Source organism: Tamandua tetradactyla, chromosome 6 (assembly GCF_023851605.1).
Source record: "Tamandua tetradactyla isolate mTamTet1 chromosome 6, mTamTet1.pri, whole genome shotgun sequence".
Lineage (NCBI taxonomy): Eukaryota > Metazoa > Chordata > Mammalia > Pilosa > Myrmecophagidae > Tamandua > Tamandua tetradactyla.
The window spans coordinates 1,382,952-1,401,567 of NC_135332.1; the positions used below are offsets into that span (position 1 = coordinate 1,382,952).

Genomic DNA, 18,616 nt, shown 5'->3' on the forward strand with positions numbered 1-18,616 from the left:
AACTTCCCGGGAGCGCAGCCTCCCCAGGCGGTTCCTCCGGCCGCCACCGCGTTCCCTCCTGGCCGCCCCGCGAGCGCCTCGGGTCACTCTCCCCACCCCCGCCTTCCTCCCTCCGCCCGCGGCTTCCGGATCTGGAAGGCGCTGGAAGAGCAGCTTCAAACACTTCCCTCTGGAGACCCCTCCCCACTCCTGGGGCCGGAGCCTGCCCGGGAGCCCCCCCCACCCCCTCCCCGGCCCCGAGCCCCCGCCTCACGCGCGCCGGGGTGGCCGAGCTGACAATGAAACCTCGCGCCTCTGGCGTCCAGGGAGGGGGCGGCTGTGTCTTGCCGGGGGCTGCTGACCCCCGGGCCTCAGGCCGGAGGGGGAGGGGGAGAGGTTTCTTTAGGGGGGAGGGGCTTGTTTGGGTTAGAGACGTTGACGTCGAATGGCGCTGGCGGGGAAGGCCAGCGAGAGCTTCTGGCTTTGTGGCCCGGGGTCGTACATTCTAGCCCCCGGTGGGCTTGGTGATTGGCTGGTGACTGAAGGCCTGTGGAGGGCCCCGAAGCGCAGCCCCCTCCCCGCCCCCGCCCGGCCCCCTCCCCTCTGTACAATGCGGGCTGAAGGAGGTGAGCCCGAGGGTGAGCTGTGTGTGTGACGAAGTGTTTGTCTCCTGCTGTCCACAGCAGACGCTGCTCCGGTGACCCGGAGATCCGGACGCCTCCTCGCTCCCGCCTCCAGGGGCTGGGGGAGGGGCAGGGGCGGGCGGCCGGGAGTGGTGGGAACTTCTCTTCCCCCCTGGGGCCGTGGGAAAGGGAATGCAGGCGGGGGGTGGGGGAGGTGGGGGACTGCTGGGGCAGGGGCTTCCAGCCCGCACAGCCCCCAGATCGTTTTGCTGCTTGCGTGGGGAACAGTCAGTGGTGGGGAGCCCAGCGGTGCCCAAGGGCCAGCTCAGCCTGGTTGGCATGAGGGGCCGGAAATCAGTGGAAAAGGCCTTAATTGGCTTCCCGGGGGAGCGTCCAGGCTGGCTGGAGTTGCCCCTTCCTCTTCCCAGGTGCAGAGACCCTGGGGCAGATGAAGCAGAGTCCCCTCCCTGCCGAAAGAGAGAAGGAACCTTTGGGTAGGACAGGGCTCTGTTCAGGCTGCCTTGTTCCTTGGTCCAGAATAGAAAGAGTTAACCCTCCCCCAGAACTCTGTCAGCCCCCTCCCTGCAGGGGTGCATGCTGGACCCTTGGACGGGAGCAAGCAGACGCCCTGCCTTGTGTCCTTCCCCCACCCTGCAGCCAGGCAGGACCTTGTCCAGGGACCTTGGGGTAATGCAGAATCTGCATCCCAGAGAGGATCTTTAACAGCCAGGCAGTGGCTTCGGGCCAGCAAGGAGAGGGGTTACAGGCCGGGTGTCCTGGCTACTCCCCTGGCATCTGGGGTGGTGGGACCGGTGAGCTTGGTCCCCTTCCCGTCTCTGCCCAGACCTGTGCTCTGTCCCCAGCACCCATGGCTGGTGGCCTGCGATAAGGGTGGAGGCGTCGACCCACAGGTGGGCCTGCGAGCCCCAGGAACTGAGGCACCCCAAATGAGGGCCCGTGGGGGAGCTGGCCGCCAACCAGCAGGAGTCCCATCTGCCCTGTCCGGCTTCTTGGCCTGAGCTGGTGTTGTCATTGTGAGTTGTCTTCCTGGCACGCCATAGGCACTGGGTTCGGGCGGACAGACGCGGGAGTGAATGAATCGGTAATGAATGAATGAATAAATGAATGAAAGGGGAAAGTTTCTCAATTGAAGGCATTTAGTGACTTAAAAAAAGACCTTTTCGATATATGCAGCTTTAAATGTGATTCATAGCAAACCGAAAAAATAGAGAAAACCCAGCAAAAATGGTTGCTGACAGCCTTTGCGGACTGTGACAGCGTTAATATTTTGATGTTGTTCTCCCCAGCTCCCTTGGCTTGCCGGCACTCTCCATATTCAGATGTATATCCTGCTTTCCTCGCTGGCGCCTTTTCCTGTTGTTTTGTAACCAGCCGGTGGTAAACACCACAGTTAATGTGTTTGGGCCTTTCCCATCAAGTGAATGCACCATAATTGACCGAATATTCCCCTTTGTTAGACATTCTGGGTGCCCCCCACCAATAACGTGGTGGTGTGTTTTGCGTATAGAGCTATTTTTCTTTAACGTTTAAGATAATTTCCCCAAAATGCTGCTGCTGGTGCAGAAGGCTCCGACGTGCTTCCAGTGGGCTTCCCTGACTGCCTGGATATGTGGGACATAGTTTTCTTTCCTTCCCCACAATCTAGAACCTTCTACCCGAGCTGCAGGGAGCCTGGACCATTCCTGACCTGCCTGTCCCCGGCATCTGACAGGGGAGGAAGCAGGCACCTGGAGAGGGGAAGTGCCTGCCAGGGTCACAGAGCAGCACCTTGCCTGGCAGCCACAGGGACCTGCTGCTGAGCTGCCATTTCAGCTTCCGAATCTGGGAAGGGTCCCCAGGCTCCTGGGGGCTGCGCTTGCCCATTTCATAGATGAGGGCAATGAGCCCCCAGAGGGGTCGAAGTGTCCAGCTTGCCAGGTCCCGCCGTGCTGGGGCCCAGCCCCCTGTGTCTCATTCCCTGGCCGTGTCCAGGGATCCCGGGGCTACCCCAGTCACCAGTGGGCAGCTGCCGCTCACAGAACCCCCCTGGCATGAACCCCTTCCTCTTTGTCACCCAGTTTCCCAGAAGGAGAAACCCAGAAACCCCAACAGTTGGGATGAGAGGGGTGAGGCTGCAGATTTCGGGGGAGCTTGCCCCTGCCCCCCCCCCCCGCCTCGGTTTATTTGTCTGAAGGCCTGGTCCTGTGTCTGCCCGGCTGGGGGGAGCAGGAAGGGCAGGCTGCATCTGAGTCCCCCTCTGACCTGAGACGGACCCCAGGAGGCCTCCTGGGGGAGCAAAGGGGAAAGAGAGAGGAAGAGGAGGGATAGAAAGGAGGACAGAGCCTGAAAACGAGATAGCGGGGGAGAAAGAATGGAATTAGGAAGGTGGGGGGAAAAAAGACAGAAATGGGGGAAAGAAGAGGGAAAAGGACGTGTTGAAATGAAGGTGGGCCTGTCTGCGCCGAGTGAGGCAGCTGTTGGCTGGGGCAGTGGTGGGGGTCTCCTGGGGTTCAGAAGGATGTAGACCAGGTGGGACTCGGGCTCCATGGTGGTGCCCATGGGAGAAGGGTGGGAGATGGGGTGTCTGTGGCTGACCCCCCTGCCACATGCCCGAGTTCACAGATCCCCACCTGCGTCATGTGGGTCTTTGGGCATTTTGGTGGTGGTCCCTGCTCGGACATGGGCCTGCAGGTGTGCACCGTGTCTGTGCTTCCCACACTCTGGTTGTGCATTCCTCGGGCCTGCGTGCCTGCCCGTATGGGGGTGTGTGTGTGTGCGCGTGTGTGCGTGTGATGTGCCTGTGGGTGTCTCTCTGTGGTGCGTCAGTGTGTACGCGCATGTGTATGAGCCTCTGATCCTGTTTGTATATTTCTTAAGGGGATCCGTGTGCTTTCCAGCTCGTGTGTGTGTGTAATGTGTGCGTGTGCGCGCGCGTGTTGCGTCTCCGACCCCGTTTGTGCATAGGGGTGGGCCTCCCGAGCTGGGGCGTGTGTGCTCGGCTATGTGTGAGCGCACACTCCTCTCTCACGGCCCCCAGAGGCTTTTGTGCTGTTTCAAGGTTGCGGCTGGGTGGGTGTAGGGGGCGCCTTCGCCTGGGGGGGGGTGGGGCGGGGGGAGCAAAGGAAAATCTTAAAAGACCATCTTTCGCCTGGTCTCCAAGGAGATTAGCCTGTGAAATGATCCGCACGTTAATTAAAAACGATTATATCCTGATTGAGCCATTCCTGCTCACATACCCCAGCCAGAGAGATGGAGGAGAACTGAGACAGAGGGTGCGGCGAGGGGAAAGGGCCGGCAGGCGAGCCCCCGTGCACAGAGGGTACCAGGGCTGAGGCCATGGGTGGCGTGGGCGCCAGTGGGCTGCAGCTCCTCCCTTGAATTTTGAGGACCCCCCCCCCAGGTGGTCTCTGGGGTCACAGGAACTTGGCGGCACCTACCCAGCCCCGGCCACCGCAGCGTGGCCCATGCCTGCCAGGTGTTGCTTCTCTCGGTTGCTCGGCTCCTGCAATCAGCATGTGTGGTTCGGGTTTATAGAGAAGTGACATGTTGAAGTCACATAGCCAGGAGTTGGGGCCCCCAGGCTGGACCCTGTCCACTAACCCCAAGGCCCAGCTCCCCTTCCTTAGCCCCCTGCTGCCCCAAGCCCCCTCCATGAGCCCCTGTCTCTGCAGGCACCCCCTCCCAGGAACAAGCCCCTACCCCACCCTACATGGAATCCCTGAAAATATTCGCTTCCGAGGTCCGAGCTACAGAAAGGGGAGCGGGCAGCTTGTCCACTCGTGGGAGCCTATGACTCACCAGCCTGGGGCAGCTCTGGTGTTGTTGGCGTCACCCTCACCAGCCTGGGCGGGGCCTACCATGCCCCCTCTCCACACTGTCCCCTAGGCCCGGTCGATGATTCCACAGGTGCCCTGTGGGCTCCACAGACTCACCCCCAGGGACGTGCCACCGCAGTCTTTCTGGAAAATTCCAGGCCTGGTTATCCTCTGCCTTGCCTGACACTCTCCCCTGGCCAGCCCTGTAAAGACGGCTGCAGAAAGCAGTGGCAGTGAAGATAATTCTAGTGGTAAATAGGAACCAGCCCTCAGCCTCCTCCCCCAGCACTGCATGTGTCCGGCCGTAGGGAGCAGGCTGTCCAGAAGCGGGGCCAGCTGCCCTTCCCCGCCCTCTCGCACACTCGCATTACGCCCTTCTGTACCCCTCGGCCTGATCTCTCTAGGAGGAGGAGAACCTGGTCACAGGCCAGTGAGCACACTGTCCCGGAGCGAGGATTCCTCCCCCTTCTTTGAGCCTCAGTTTCCCATATATGAAATAGGAATCGTAGCTCCTGCCCCACAGGGACTGTTGGCCGAGTAGGGAGAGCCAGCTCAGGTTTGTTCAAGAGCCTGGCAGCCCTGGGCCCACCAAGAGCATGCATTTGTTCGTCCTTCCGCTCAAGGCACCTTTGTGTGGCCACGGAAGGGGCACTGGGTTTGCTGGAGGAGCAGACACACAGTCCTTCAGTGCTGTCATCTCAGTGCCTCTAGTGGCCTAAGAAGTTCACTGGGCCCACCTGAGGCTGCATTAACAAAGGTAGAGTGTCTTGGATAGGGGAGGGGATGTCCCTGCCAGCTGGGTTCCAGTGAGCCTGTGGGGTGAGGCCCAACATTCTCTGGGGCAGCTTGACCAAGAGGAGGGCTTGGAGGTTAGAAATACTGCCGTGAAGAATCAAAATTGGCAGGTGGGATGAGGAGAGCTGGCAGCAGCCAGTCCCTCCAGGGCATAGCTAGGAGAGAGGCAGGCAGATGCCAGCTGACGAAGTGGGCAGAGAGTCTGCTCATCCCTGTAGAGTGCCACCTCCCAGGAGCAGTTCTTGGGAGAGTGTGGGTCTCCCTCCTCACGCAGTGTTCCCTTCTGGCCTTTCCCAGTGCCTGAAGTTCCTCCGTCCACCCATCACCTGCAGAACCCCGCTGAGGGTGCCACCGTGTGACCTCACAGGAGCACCCAGGAGATGTGCCCCTGTTTGTGTAGTTCAGGGTCACCGGCCCCTGGGACCTGCAGGCTGATGAGGCAGAGGCCTGGACTGCTGGGCGGGGCTCCAAGGGCAGCCCTGGGGGCCCATCACCCCCTCCCAGCGCCAGAATTCAGAGGGTCCCAGGGCATCTCCCAGTGTGCTTATGTGGTCACCAGGTCCAGTTGTGTGGTTCTCTGCTTCTGTCATGGGGCACCAGAGGCGGGGGTGGAGCTGATGCTGTGGCACCTGCAGGAGAAAGGTCATGGTTAGGGTCAGGGTCAGGGGAGTCTGGCCCATTCAGACCTTGGCAGGGTGGGGGTGTCAGATGAGGGGCCAAGGCACGTGGGAGAACAGGAGCGGGACTTTCCAGGGAACGGCACGGGGGGAGAAGCTTTGTGGGCGCCACCCCATGGGGAGCCCCAACCTCAGCCCAGGCTCTGGGGCTGTGGTCCCCGAGGGGCCCGTGAGAGGCTTTGTGTGTTGGTGGCATGGGCGGTGCCCAGCACAGCCTGTGTGCTAGCCTCACCAGCTTCTCATTCCAGCCCAGCCCTATCCAGATTAGAGTGGGGGCGCCAGACGCAGCCAGCCGGGTCAGCCTGACCCCAAGCGTGGGGTTCGCCCTGGCTGGGCCCCACACAAGCAGGGAGGTGGCCGGTGGCCTGGCCTGGAGCCTTGTTCTTCGGGCCAAGTGCTTTCACTTGGCAGGTGTTGCCAGTGGCCCCGTAGGTCTGGCCTGGGAGTGGCCACCTCCAGGCCCTGCCCGGGGAGAGCCGGAGGAGGGGATGGCGGCCGCGGTCTGGAAGGATGGGGTCAGTGAGAGCACGAGGGTCGTGCAGGACCCAAGCCCAAGGGATGCAAGGGCCTGAGTGGCAGGGGCTTGTGAGCAGCCAGAGGAGGGCGCAGGCGGGAGGGCATGAACTGGGGCCAGGACTGCTGTCCAGGGGTATCCCAAAGGCAGAGGGGGGACACTGTCCCATGGGGAGGCCTCCTGATGCCAGGGCAGAGAAGGGTGCTCCAGGCAAGCAGCCCAGCTTGGGCAGAGGCACGGAGGGGGTGTGGGGGACAATGGGGAGAGAGCCTGACAGGGCCCCAGAGGGCCTGGGTCTGCCGGAGACGCCTCTGTCTCCCCACACCTCGGCACGCCTGCATCCTGATCCTGACCGTGGGGCCCCTTCCCTGCTCCCCTGGTGTCCCAGGAGGGGTTGCTGCGCCTCGGCTGGGAGAGGCGATGGCAGCCTCCAGGCCCGCTGATCCAAGCCCAGGGTGTTATAATTCCGGAACCACTGGGCCCAGAGAGGGAGGCGTGCCGGGACCTCGGCAGGGGGCGGGGGGCCGGGGAAGGGCAGGAGGAGGGTATGGGGGAGCCAGGGGACCTGAGGCGGGGGGGTGGTGCGAGAGAGCGGAACTGGGGACCCCCCACTATGGGCCTCTTCGTGGCGAGCCCCCCGAGCTTGGAACGTCCTGTTGTCCCTGTCTTACAGAAGAGGAAACCGGGGCTCCGAGAGGCCAGTCCCCTTGGTCCCAGGTCCTGCGAGCTGGTGGGAACGTGGGGCTCCTCACGGGCGTGTCTGTGGGGTCAGGGGCTGGCCCTGCATCGCTCGAAGGCTCGAAGGGAGGGCAGACTTCCCAGGTTTGGACGAGGTGTGGCTCGGGTACCGCGGTGCCTGGAGGGAGTGGGCTGTCCCCAGCCTCCGCTGACTCCGTTCTGTTTTTTATTATTATTTTATATTATTATGTATTACTATTTTTAATGGGCAGGCACCAGGAACCGAACCCGGGTCTCCGGCATGGCAGGCGAGAATTCTGCCGCTGAGCCACCGTGGCCCGCCCGTTCCGTCATTCTCTTGCTGCTGTGTGGCATGAGGCAAGGTGCAGCCCTCTCTGGGCATCTTGTGATCTATAGAGGGTTTGGACTTACCTCAGGGGTCCTGTGTGCTGAGGACAGCAAACCCTGGAAGTGTAAAGGGACCTAACCTCTGAGAGTTACGTGAGTGTCGGCTCTGCAGATCCCTGTGTGGGTTCCCAGGCCCGGGGGCTGCGCCACGCTGCATCACCTGCCAGAGGGGTTAGGCTTTGGGCCCCCCGAACAGAAGAGCACAGGGTTGGCAGCCCAGCCACCTTCCAGCCAGTTAAAATGGGCCTTTTCACAGTCTTGCCGCCCCCCCAGCCTTGGCTCATGCTGGTCCTATTCTTCCTGCCAGAAGGTCCTCCCCACTTCCATCCTAAGAGAGGGTCAGGCTAGAAAACAATTCCAGCCTGCCGCCGCCTCTGAGCAGCCCTCCTGGCTTCGGAGGAGAGGCAGGAGAGACCCAAGCTCAAACGCTCAGACTGAGGTTGTAGGTTGGTGGGCTCGGGTGAGCACTGCGGCCGGCACAGGGTTTTAAAACACCAGGAAATTTCACATAAGAAATCCTGGTTTTGTGCCTCTCTTAAAAATACTGGCAGCCTAGCCTCCCCAGGTCTGCAGTCCACGGGGCAGTACAGGCAGGGCAGTTGGGAGCTGCTGCGCCTTGGAGAGGACCGAGCTGCGGCTGCTGCACTCTCCCCTCCTGGGCCTTGTTGCCCCGGGGGACTGGTCAGCGCAGCCACCCCAGGCCCAGCCAGGTTTGGATCCCGGCAGCCTGGCTTCCTCTGATCGTGGGCAGATTATGTCTCTGAACCTCATCCGTAAAGTGTCAGAGCAGAGGGACTGTTGCCAAACAGTTGGGTCTTGAAGGTGTTCCTCAAGAATTCTCCAGGCAAAATAAAGAAAGCTAGGGGGAAGGCCTTGGGAAAGATGGGGAGCTGTGTCAGGGTACAGAATGGGGCAGGGGGCAAAATACCAGGTCTGGCCTGTTAAATGCTTGTTCTGCAAAGCCCTGGCTAATGCCAGTGAGAGACTCCATGTGCCATGACGATTCATTCATTCATTCCAATCTTTCATTCATTCACTCCCCCTCTAGCTGTGTTTACAGCGCCCTGACTAGGCCTCACTGTGGGGACTTTACCATTTTCGGCAGGCGATAAAACTGTAAGTCAGGGAGGTTATGTTGATGTGTCCGGGTCACTGACGGGCTGGGGCAGGGCCTGGGCAAGGTGTCTACTTTGGACTGCTGGTTCAGTGCTCGCCTTGGTCTGAGATATTGCAAACATTGGCTCTTAGGTGAGCTTCTTTTTCCTATGCATTTTTAAAAACGCTCTTTTAGTTAGCATGCGGGAGGGACTTCGCTGTTCTCATGCATAACCTTTTGCTGAAGCGACAATGTGCGATAAAAGGGTCCCAGGAGAGCCGGTGTAATTTGGGTTGTGAGGGACAGAGAATACCAATGTGGAAACTCTCCAGAAAGCATGGGCTGGCCCCGGGGCCAGGGGAGGCCGTGGTGGCTGGCTGCCTGTGCGCCTGGCCCCGAGCTTTCTGCATCCTGGACCTCAGACCACCTCTGGTGACACCTCATGCTGCCTTTATTTTTCTCCTATTGTTGGGTGAAAATCTAAGTTCCCAGAGAGGAGGGGGATTTGGACAGCGTGAAAGCGAGTCTCGGGGGCTGGGAAGGATGGAGAAGGGGGGTGGGGCACAGCTGTCAAAGCCCTACTTCTAGGCAGGAGCTGGCTGTGTTGGGGATGGCAGGCACCCCCACCAAGGGACCCAGCTAAGGGTGAATTGAGGGGCCTGTTTAAACTCTGTTTGCATCTGCCCTTGGCCCCAAAGGAATGAGAAGGGGGTTTGGGAAGGTTCAGTTCATTGAGGCTGACTCCATGTTAGGGGGTTTTACAAAAGGCAGCCGTCCTCCGTGGGAGTAGGCTGAGCAAAGCTTTATTTCTGGGAAGGGGGATGGGGGAGCCAGAGACCCTTCCCCTGCCACCCACTGGAGGCTTGGAGAAGATGCCTATCTCCAGAGGCAGGAGCGCAGACCTGGTGTAAGCCAGGAGGTCTCCCCACTTCCGTGTGTGTGTGTGTGTGTGTGTGTGTTACACGCCTGCCTGTGGGTGAGGTCCTTGGGTGTACACGGGGGACATATCGGTGTGTCTGCATGTTTGTGTGTATTTCTAAGTGTGTGTTTCTCCTCCAGGCCGCCGGAGAAGGGGAGAATCTGTTTAGAAATCTCAGCAGGCCATGGGCGTTCCACCTCTGGAGAGTAGGTCCAGCCGCATGGGCGGAGGTGCTGTGGCAGGGGTCAGTTCCACTTGAAGGGGAGCTTCCGTGTTCAGAAGTAGCCCGGCCGTGCCAGGAGGGCGTGCGTGGTCGTCTTGGGAGATGTGCCGCACGTGCTGGGCATGCACTGCCTTCTTTCCTGGGCCCCTTCTGAGGCCAGAGTCCTGGTGGTGGGTCCCCCAGGCACACAGCTGGCTGGAGGGGCCAGAACAGGTTCCAACCCTGGGTGTGGCCAGTCCGAGGCCCCAGGAAAGTGGGTGAGAACGACTGCGGGGTGCGTGTGTGTGTGACTGAGACACTGTATATATGTACTTGTGCCACATGCGTGCATTTGTCTCTGTTGTACCCACTCATGTGGGTGGGACTACCAGTGTTGAGTGTGGATTTCCACGCTGGGAGTGTGCTGGTGTGGGCCTGAGTGGTTGTCTGGGGATCCATTAGGTGTTTGTGTGCTGTCAGTATTGACTTGTGAAGTGAGTGTGCACTTGGGCTGGGGGAGAGGATGGCGGGCACTGCCCGAGGCCCCCAGACTCCATCCTGGTCTGTTCCTCATCATGCCCCTGCCCCCCAGGCTAGACCCCAAGCCCTGACAGTCGAACTTTCCCCACCAGGGACCGTGCCACCTGACAGCCCAGCTCTTGGCTTCCCCCTTCCTTGCTTCTAGGATAAGAGCAGACCCAGGAGGTAGCTGAGAGATCTCAGTGGACCAAGGAAGAGGCCGTGCTCCCTGTGCTGAAGGACGTGGCTCTCGGAGCGTCTGCATTGGACAAGGAATGCTATGGGTGTTTCCAGACATGAGCTAGAACGTTTCCAAAGATGCATGTTCCTAGAAATGAGACGTGTTTCTGGAAACAGAGTGAGGGTGAGATGAGATGGAAAAGCATTTCTGGGGAAGGAGGCATTTCTGAAGATGAAAGGGGACTTTTTCTTTTTTAGATGGAACAAGAGCATTTCTGGAGAGAGGAGCAGGCATTTTCTGGAGTAAAGATGAAACCTTTCTGGACATCAAGCTTTACTAGAAATGGAGCGTTTCTGGCTATTTCTAGATATATCCTATAGTACCTCTGGACATAGAATGTCTTTGAAGATGATGCAGGAGTATTTCTGAAAATAAAATAGGGCACTTCTGGAGATGTGGTATTTTTGGAGATGAGATGGAACATCTCTGGAGAAGGAATTTGGTATTTCTGTAAATGGAGCATTCTTGGAGTTAAGGTGGAACCTTTAGATAAGGATTATTTTTGAAGATGAGGGAATATTTCTAGAGATAAGATGGAGCATTTCTGGAGATGGAGCATTCTGGGGCCAAGGGGTTCTGGATTAAAATGAAGCATATCTGGAGAAGAAATGAGTCATTCTCAAAGAAGGACTTTTTTGGATCAAGGATGGAACATTTCTGGAGATGGGCTTTTCTGGAGACCAAGAGGACATATCTGAGGCTGGCTATTCGCAGTCTTCTTTTCCACATGAGAGCAAAGCTGAGACCAGGGAGGGGAGGGCCCTGCTAGCTTGCTGGAGACCACACCTCCTGAACGGGGTGGGCCCTCTGAGGCCATGCCTCCTGCAAGGGATGGGCGGGGCTGCTGTGACCAAGCCTCCTGACAGGGTGGGCCCTCTGAGGCCATGTTTCCTCTAAGGGATGGGTGGAGCTTCTGAGGCCACGCCTCCTCAGCCGCTGTGACCTTGCCTCCTGAAAGGGGGTGGGCCTTTTGAGGCCACGCCTCCTCTAAGGGATGGGCTCGGCTGCCGTGACCTCACCTCCTGAAAGTGGGACTGGCCTGCTGGGGCCCCATCTCCTATGGAGGGTGGGACTGGCTGCCTGGGGGGTCCAGCAGGTCTTCTGGAGACCTTCCCAGAACCACATGTGTGCCTTGGGGCCTTTTTCAGAATCCTCTTGGAGGGACATTGGATTCCTCAGTCCCACTCTTGGGGTTCCTACCCACCCTTGTGGGGGCCCCGGCAGCCCCCAGGCTCTCGGCAGGGATGGGCAGCATTGGGTTGGTTAAATTCAATTTAATTTCGTCTAGTGGGAGCCAGCTGAGACTCACTCCCTGCCACCTAGGAGACCCCCTCTGCCACCCTTTCACTATCCCACAGCACTGCACCCCCACCTTAGACCAGCCCTGAGATTGGTTTCGTCTCAGCAGGAGAGAGAGACGGGGGGCCAGAAGGCTGAATTCGAGTGAGGACAAGTCCCTGCTAGGGCCCAGGCTGACTGGGGGGCCAGCGCCTCCTACCACCCCCTCTGGGGAGCAGAGGCCTGTCACCACTTGAGCTGGCCTGGGGCCCCGGAGTAATTATTCTCTTCCTTAATTGAAGTTTCAGCCTCAGTGCTCCTGCCTCGGAAGTGTGAGGCAGGCAGGGACCCTGCGCCTGGCTGGGGGACCCCTGCCCAAGAAGGAGGAAGGCAGGGCGGGGCAGCCACCATTCCCCAGGGGCAGGGGGCTTCCCACACCCCATGTGATCGCCAGGTGGAGGCCAGAGCTTTGGCGAGGCAGGCGTCGAGGGTGGGCTTGGGTTTGGGTCATTTATGGCAAACTAGTTAAAAGGCCAGAGTCGCAGCCCTGAGGGTTGCGGGGTGGGAGGTGGGGGCGGATCGGAGGAAGGCGGGGCCAGAGCAGGTGTGGACATGGCACAGGAGACCCCATCCTCCTCCAGGGCCTGCCAAGGCTCTGCGGGCTGGGCCAAGGGGCTGTGCTTACTGCTATGGGGAGCAGACCCCGTTCCTGGCTCGGAGCAGCTGAGTGCTGGGTGGTGGTGGCAGTGGCTGGGGGGGCGGCCGTGGGGGTGGCTGGGAAGGGTGGCTGGGGGCAGCCGTGGAGCCTGTTTTCCAGGCTGCGGTCAGGCTGGGCGGAGCCTCTGAGCGCAGGGTCACCACACACACTCAGGCTACCTGGGTGGTCCCAGCGGCCCCACAGGGCTGGGCCTGTCTGCTGGGGGGTGCAGAGGCCACCAGGGGAAGGACAGGCTGTGAGTCCAGGCCCAGCCCTTCTGGGCCTCCGAGGGTGGATCCCGGGTGCTGGAGCCACCTGCTGCCGCCACACTTGCCTGGGCTTGGACTGACCCCTGCCCCCCACATTTGCTGCAGTCACACAGGGGCCCACGGAGCCTTCAGGGCCCTTCTGGGTCTCGGTGGCCCCATCTGAGAAATGGAATTCGTGGCTGGTGTGGCAGGAATTTTCACAACCAAGTGCCCAGGGTCACAAGCGTGTACTGGCATTTTCGCTGTTATTACTAAGTATGCCGGGGGCCTTACCGACCTGCCTAGCAGCCCTGCCCGCAGGAGGGGCCTGGGAAACGGAGCAGCTGTTGCCAGCGGTGTTACTGAGGCCGCGTTTTCCCAGACCCGGGAGGGGTCTGTCCGTGGAGCACTCTCCAGGGGCTCCCTCCCAAGACTGAGGCAGCTCAGGGTGAGCAGCAGAGAGAGGGAGCAGTCCAGAGGCACTGCTTCCTCCGTGCACACCAGTTTACACACCTGCACACTCGCACGCTCTCATCTCCGGCAGTGACACACTGGAAAACCGTTCAGATGAGAGTCAAGCTTATGAGGCAGGTCCCTGCAGCTCGCTGACCCCTGGCTTGCAGAAGCGCCCACGGCTCATCCTCGCGGGGAGGGGACCCGTGCCATGGCTGCAGTGCCGCCCCTCCAAGGGAGAGGGTACAGAGAGGGCTGAACGGGACAGGACAGGTCAGCCCTCCAGGAGCTGGGGAGAGGATGGCGGGGTGCAAATGAAAATCCACCATCTCATTTACAGTCCCTTTGCTTAGCAGCCCTGGCGTGAGATGTGCAGGAGCAGGGACAGACACAGGCGGAGTGGGGGGTGTGGGGGGCGCAAAGGGGGAATCTGCGAAATGGGGCGTGAGGCCGGTAGGTGGGTGGGGTGGGGCCTGGATGGGCTGCTCAGGGCTGCTGCTGCTGTCCTGGGTTGGACCTGCCGGAGCTGGCCCCAGGGTGGGGGTGAGGGGCTGCCAGCCCTGCCCTGCTGGCCACCAGAGCAGACCTCATCACCTGGGTCCCAGACCCCTGTGTGCAGAGCAGCGGAGCTGACATGACTCAGCGCTGTGACACTCCCCCCAATCCTGGGGGTGCCTCCAGATGCTGTCACCCCAGGCCTGGCTCTTCCCAAGAAGACAGCCAGGGGTCAGCCCCCACGTTTCAGAGGGTGGGATGCTCACCTAGCATGTGCTGGGCCTCAGCGGTGGGCATTTGGAGCCTTCAGGAGGTGGGCATCAGGACCCCCATGGTCCAAGGGACCAGGGGCTGGGTGGTGTCACCCAGAACCCTGGCCTTGGGATGCCAGCTGTCTCCACGCCTGGACCGCGGCCGTCAGGCCGGGGGGGCCTCCAGGCCCTCGCCACCTGGAGGATGCTTGGTCTCCAATCACGCACCCTTGGCCCCGAGACCCCTCTAGGGAGGCTGCGCTGTGGGCAGGGGCTCTGGACGGGAAGGCGCCTGCCAGGAGGAGGTGAACACCCTCGCGGCTTGTGGGTGAGGCAGGAGCCAGGCCCAGAGCGGGTGCTACGCCCCAGGCCACGGGGCAGCGAAGGGAGGCGACCCTGCCTAGCCTAGGCCCTGGCCCCTGGCTGCACCTCCCCCCACCAGGGCTGAGGCCCTGCAGCCACCTGGGGTTGAGGCTGAGGCAGCTGCCCACCCCTGGCCCTGGGTGGACCCCAGCTTGATTTTCCGCAGAACAAAGCGGCCTCTGCTAGGCTCGCCAAACACAGGCTTCAATCGGAGCAGGTGAAAGGAAACTCCGTTTCGCCTTTTGTTGCTCAAGGAGGGGGTGAGGGGAATGGATTTGCCCTTGAACAACAGCGGAGAGGGAGGCGGCGGTGCGGGTGGGGAGGGAGGGGTGGGGGTGCTTGGGGGAGAGGGCAGGGGCGGACACCTGAGATGACAAACCCGCCCACTGGGGCATCGAGTGGCACCGTTTTAGTACTCAGCACACATGCACACACTCAGCACACACGCACACACTCAGCACACATACACGTGCACACATATTTGCTCACACATGCCCAGTTACCAACACACACACGTGCAGTCACTAACACACTCTCACAAACACTGCACACCACGTGCATACACTCACATTAAATGCACGTTCACACATGCTCAGTGCTAGCCACATGCTTTCACATGCACATGCACTTGCAAATATATACAGTCACACACAGAAGCTCACTTGTGTGCACACACGCCACGCCTCTTTCCCCACCACCTCAAAGGGCCCCTCTAAAACCAGGCAGGTGGCATGTGACCAGCAGGGAAAAATAAACAAGGAAAAAGGAAGGAGAAAAGCCAGAGGTTCGTGGGGAGAACAGATTCTGGAATCACCTTCGTTAGGTCCCCTCAGGGCAGGCTCGGCCCCTCCCTCCGGGGCCGTCCCCCATCAGTAAGAGCCAGCCCTTGTTGGTGAGTTCTGCAGCAGAAAGAAGAATCAAGGACTTTTCAATAAGAGAGAACTCCCTGGGTGGTTTTGAATGGTGGCTTTTTGTGTTGCAGGGAGGGACTGTCCTTGCTATCAGCCCCGCTCTGTCTGGAGCAGCCTGCTCCCGGGTCTCCAGATTGGTGAGCCGCGTCTCCGCGAGCTCCATCCTTTATTGTTCCTTCCTCCCCTCCCAACACCCTCCGCTCAGCAGAGGTCACGGGCAGCCTTTGCATCTCAAGAAAGCAAGAGGATCCCAAGGTAGTTCTAAAAAGGCTGGAAACTGGGGCGCGGGACTTGCCTCGGAGCCCCCAGCTCTCATCCTGCAGTGGGAAACAAAAGCCCACCCTCCCCGAGGCGGGATGCCGGGCCGCCGGCCTTGGCCCAGCTCATGCGGTGGCTTTGGTGCCAGGGGAAGGGGATTGGATGCAGGGGAGGCTGGCAGAGGGGAAGATGCTGGTGGAAAAGGAGAGAGGCGAATCCGTTTTATCGACGCCGCATATCTTAGGAGAGCACATTTCAGCTCTTGGCTTTTGGCAACCCGGTCCTACCCTTTAATTTTCTAATAAAAAGGAATAACGTTTGCTGAAAAGGCAGTAAGCAGCCTCATGTCGGTGTCTTGTGTAGACCGTAATTCCTGTCTTGGGTGCCTGCCGGCTTGGGTGGGGATAGCTGGGGGTGGGCGCCTGTGGCCACAGGTGACGCGGTCCAGGGGCCGAGGGGCAGCAGGGATGGCGGACAGAGGGTGGTGGGCCAAGTGGCACTGGCCCAGCCTTAAACCATGGTTCCAGATTGTCACGGAGGCCAAGATGTCAAAGCCCTCAAGACTCACAACAGACCCTTAATGCAATGAATGGATGACTGGGTGAACGAGTGAATGAGTTCTCTTTGCTGAATCCCAGCAGAGGCCTGGGGTAGAGGGCAGCCACCCGAAGGAGCAACTTCTTGTTGGGTTGAAGGGATGGATGGATGGATGAAGGAATGATGGATTGCGCTCCTGAGAATGAAACACCAAACCACCTATCTGGAAGAGTCTTCCAAAACCTGCCAGCCTCTGGTGCCGAATTCGCTGCAAACTTTACCAAAAGCCCGTCTTCTTCGTTTCTTTTTTAATATTATGTGTATTGTTTAAGAATGAAAGAAAAAGGCCATCTAGAAGCCTAGCGAGTAGGAAGCCACCTTGCTGACCGTGTCCCCTCGCCTGAGTCTTCGGGGTCTGGGCGGGGCCCATCAGCGAGTGCTGCCTCGCGGTGCGGGACCCTGTGCTTCCCATCTGCTTGGGGTGTACCTCACGGCCCCCTCCTGCACTCACTGCAGTGCACGCCTCTCCGGGGCTGTGGAGGCCCCTGTCCCCACCATGTGCCCAGGGCACCTACGCAGTGAAGGCTGATTTAGTCACCTGGCCGTGGAGGAGGGCCCATCACAGATGCCTTAATTCCAGTCCCACCTTTAAACACGGAGCCAGCTCTCCCCCCTGCACGCCCTGTATTACTCGGAAGACATCTGTACCCCGAGCACCACTGGTACCTCCTCTGCGGCCGTGGGGTCCCAGGTTCTGGAGGTGGCATGCAGGGTCAACTAAGCTTCCAGATTCCCAGCACCCACCCCGGCCACTGGAAATGAAGTGCCAGGGCAGGGGCCGGTGGAGCTCACACATACATACACACACACACACACGCGCGCGCGCGTGCTTCTCCGACGCCCCGGGGCTCTGCACTTCCTCCTGTGGTAGTGGTCTGGGACCCATCTGGATGAGGTGCTGTAAAGAAACACGGGAAAGCTTAGCCCCGGGTCCCTGTGCACAAGCCTCCTGGGCTGCCGGCAGAGTGTGGGAACCAGTCCTCGGCACAGCAGGGCCGCAGGTATCCTTTAAGCGGAGTCAGAGTCGAGCTGGCTTTGCATCCCCTGGCTGAGCTGCAGGAGAGAGGCTGGGGGTGTGGGTGGGGAGGGGAGATGGGAGCCAGTCACGAGGAGCTGTTCCCCACAGTTCATCTGGGGCGAAGGGACAGGCTCTCCGCTGTATCCTCTGTGCAGTTCCAGCTAGACGTGGCCTGCAGACATGAGTGGTGGCATGAACGGTGGCCTGAGTGCATGCAGGGGTCAGGCTTGGGGGGTAATGAGGAGATGAATTGGGACACGTCAGATGTGAGGTCCTATGGCACTTTCGGAGTCAGCTGTACTTTCTCAGTGACACCCAGCTTGGCTGCAGGCGAGAGCCAGGCTGCGCTCTGGAGGGCACAAAGCTGCTGCTGGAGCGGTGTGGGGTACTGGCTACCCCGGGTACAGGTTCAAATGCTGGCCCACATGCACTGAGCCCCCATTTCCTGTTCTGGAGAGTAGGCCAGACCGTCCCTCCAAACCCAGGGGTTTGTGAGCCTAGGGGTCAGGGAGGCCAAGCGCCACAGCCCTGAGTCCGTATACAGCAGGCGACTTCTCCGTGGTGGCTACTGGCATTGTTTTCATTCAGGCTTTTCTTTTGGTTACCAAAGGAACTAAATGATGGTTGTAAATGAAAAGCCATTTTGGAGGTACCTGAGTAACAGGTGAAGTCTGCCTCAAGCCCACTCCTTTCCCGTGGGTCTTTACTTTCTCACTGGGGGCTGGGGTGCGTGCACACACACATATGCACACGCACACATGCATGCACACACTCACACGCACAATCACATCTACTGAGCACCTACCGTGTGCCAGGCCCAGAGGCCTTAGGGTGGGAACAGACCTGGCCTCTGCCTTCCAGGGCACCCACCATTCCACTGGGGAGGGGACAGGCCTGCAGATGGGATGCCTTTGGGTGGGGTGGATGGGCTCGGCCCAGGGCCAGAATCCTGACAGACTATGGGGTGCATTTCTGCAGAGCAGAGGGGAATCAGGGCCTGCCAAGCGGGGGTGCGGGCTGGGGGCCTCCTGGCCTGGGCAGCTTCGTGGTCACGTTCTCAGTGGGAGCCGGTCTGGCCCGGTGTGGGTGAGAGGTCTCTGGTGGCAGGAGGTGAGAAGCAGGCGGAAACCTCTGCCATGGCGCAGGGCAGCAGGCAGCGTCTGGGGCAGTGGCTGGGTGCAGCTGGATGGGGGCGTCATTCTCCGAGATGGGACCCCAGCTCTGGCAAGAAGACGGGGTGTTGGGCTGGGTGGCGGGAGCCGTCCCTCCTCACTCCCAACCCAGCCCTTCCTTTGGCTGGCTCCGGGTGCAGGAAATGCAGCCAGGCCCCACGTTGTGCTTTGCATTCCTGCCATGAGGGCGGCCGGTGATCAGCTGAGCAGGTGCCCCGGGGTGGGTGCCACTCTGCCCCCATGAGCCACCCTCGGGGGCTCAGCTGCACCCCGGAAAGAAAAACCGTGTCACAAAGGCGGGGGGCGGCAGGGGAACGTGCTTCCATGACATAGTCCATCTGGGAGCCAACGTTATTTTCCTGATCTGAGGAAACATCTGTTCGTTCCTCTTCTTTCGGGGGGGTTGGCA

General features: G+C 60.1%; 1 protein-coding gene across 4 annotated transcripts in view; it reads left to right on the forward strand.

Moving 5' to 3' along the window:
• The window catches only part of RAI1 (retinoic acid induced 1), a 109,386-nt gene that overhangs the window by 36,356 nt on the left and 54,414 nt on the right, over nucleotides 1-18,616 (forward strand). The window lies entirely within an intron of this gene.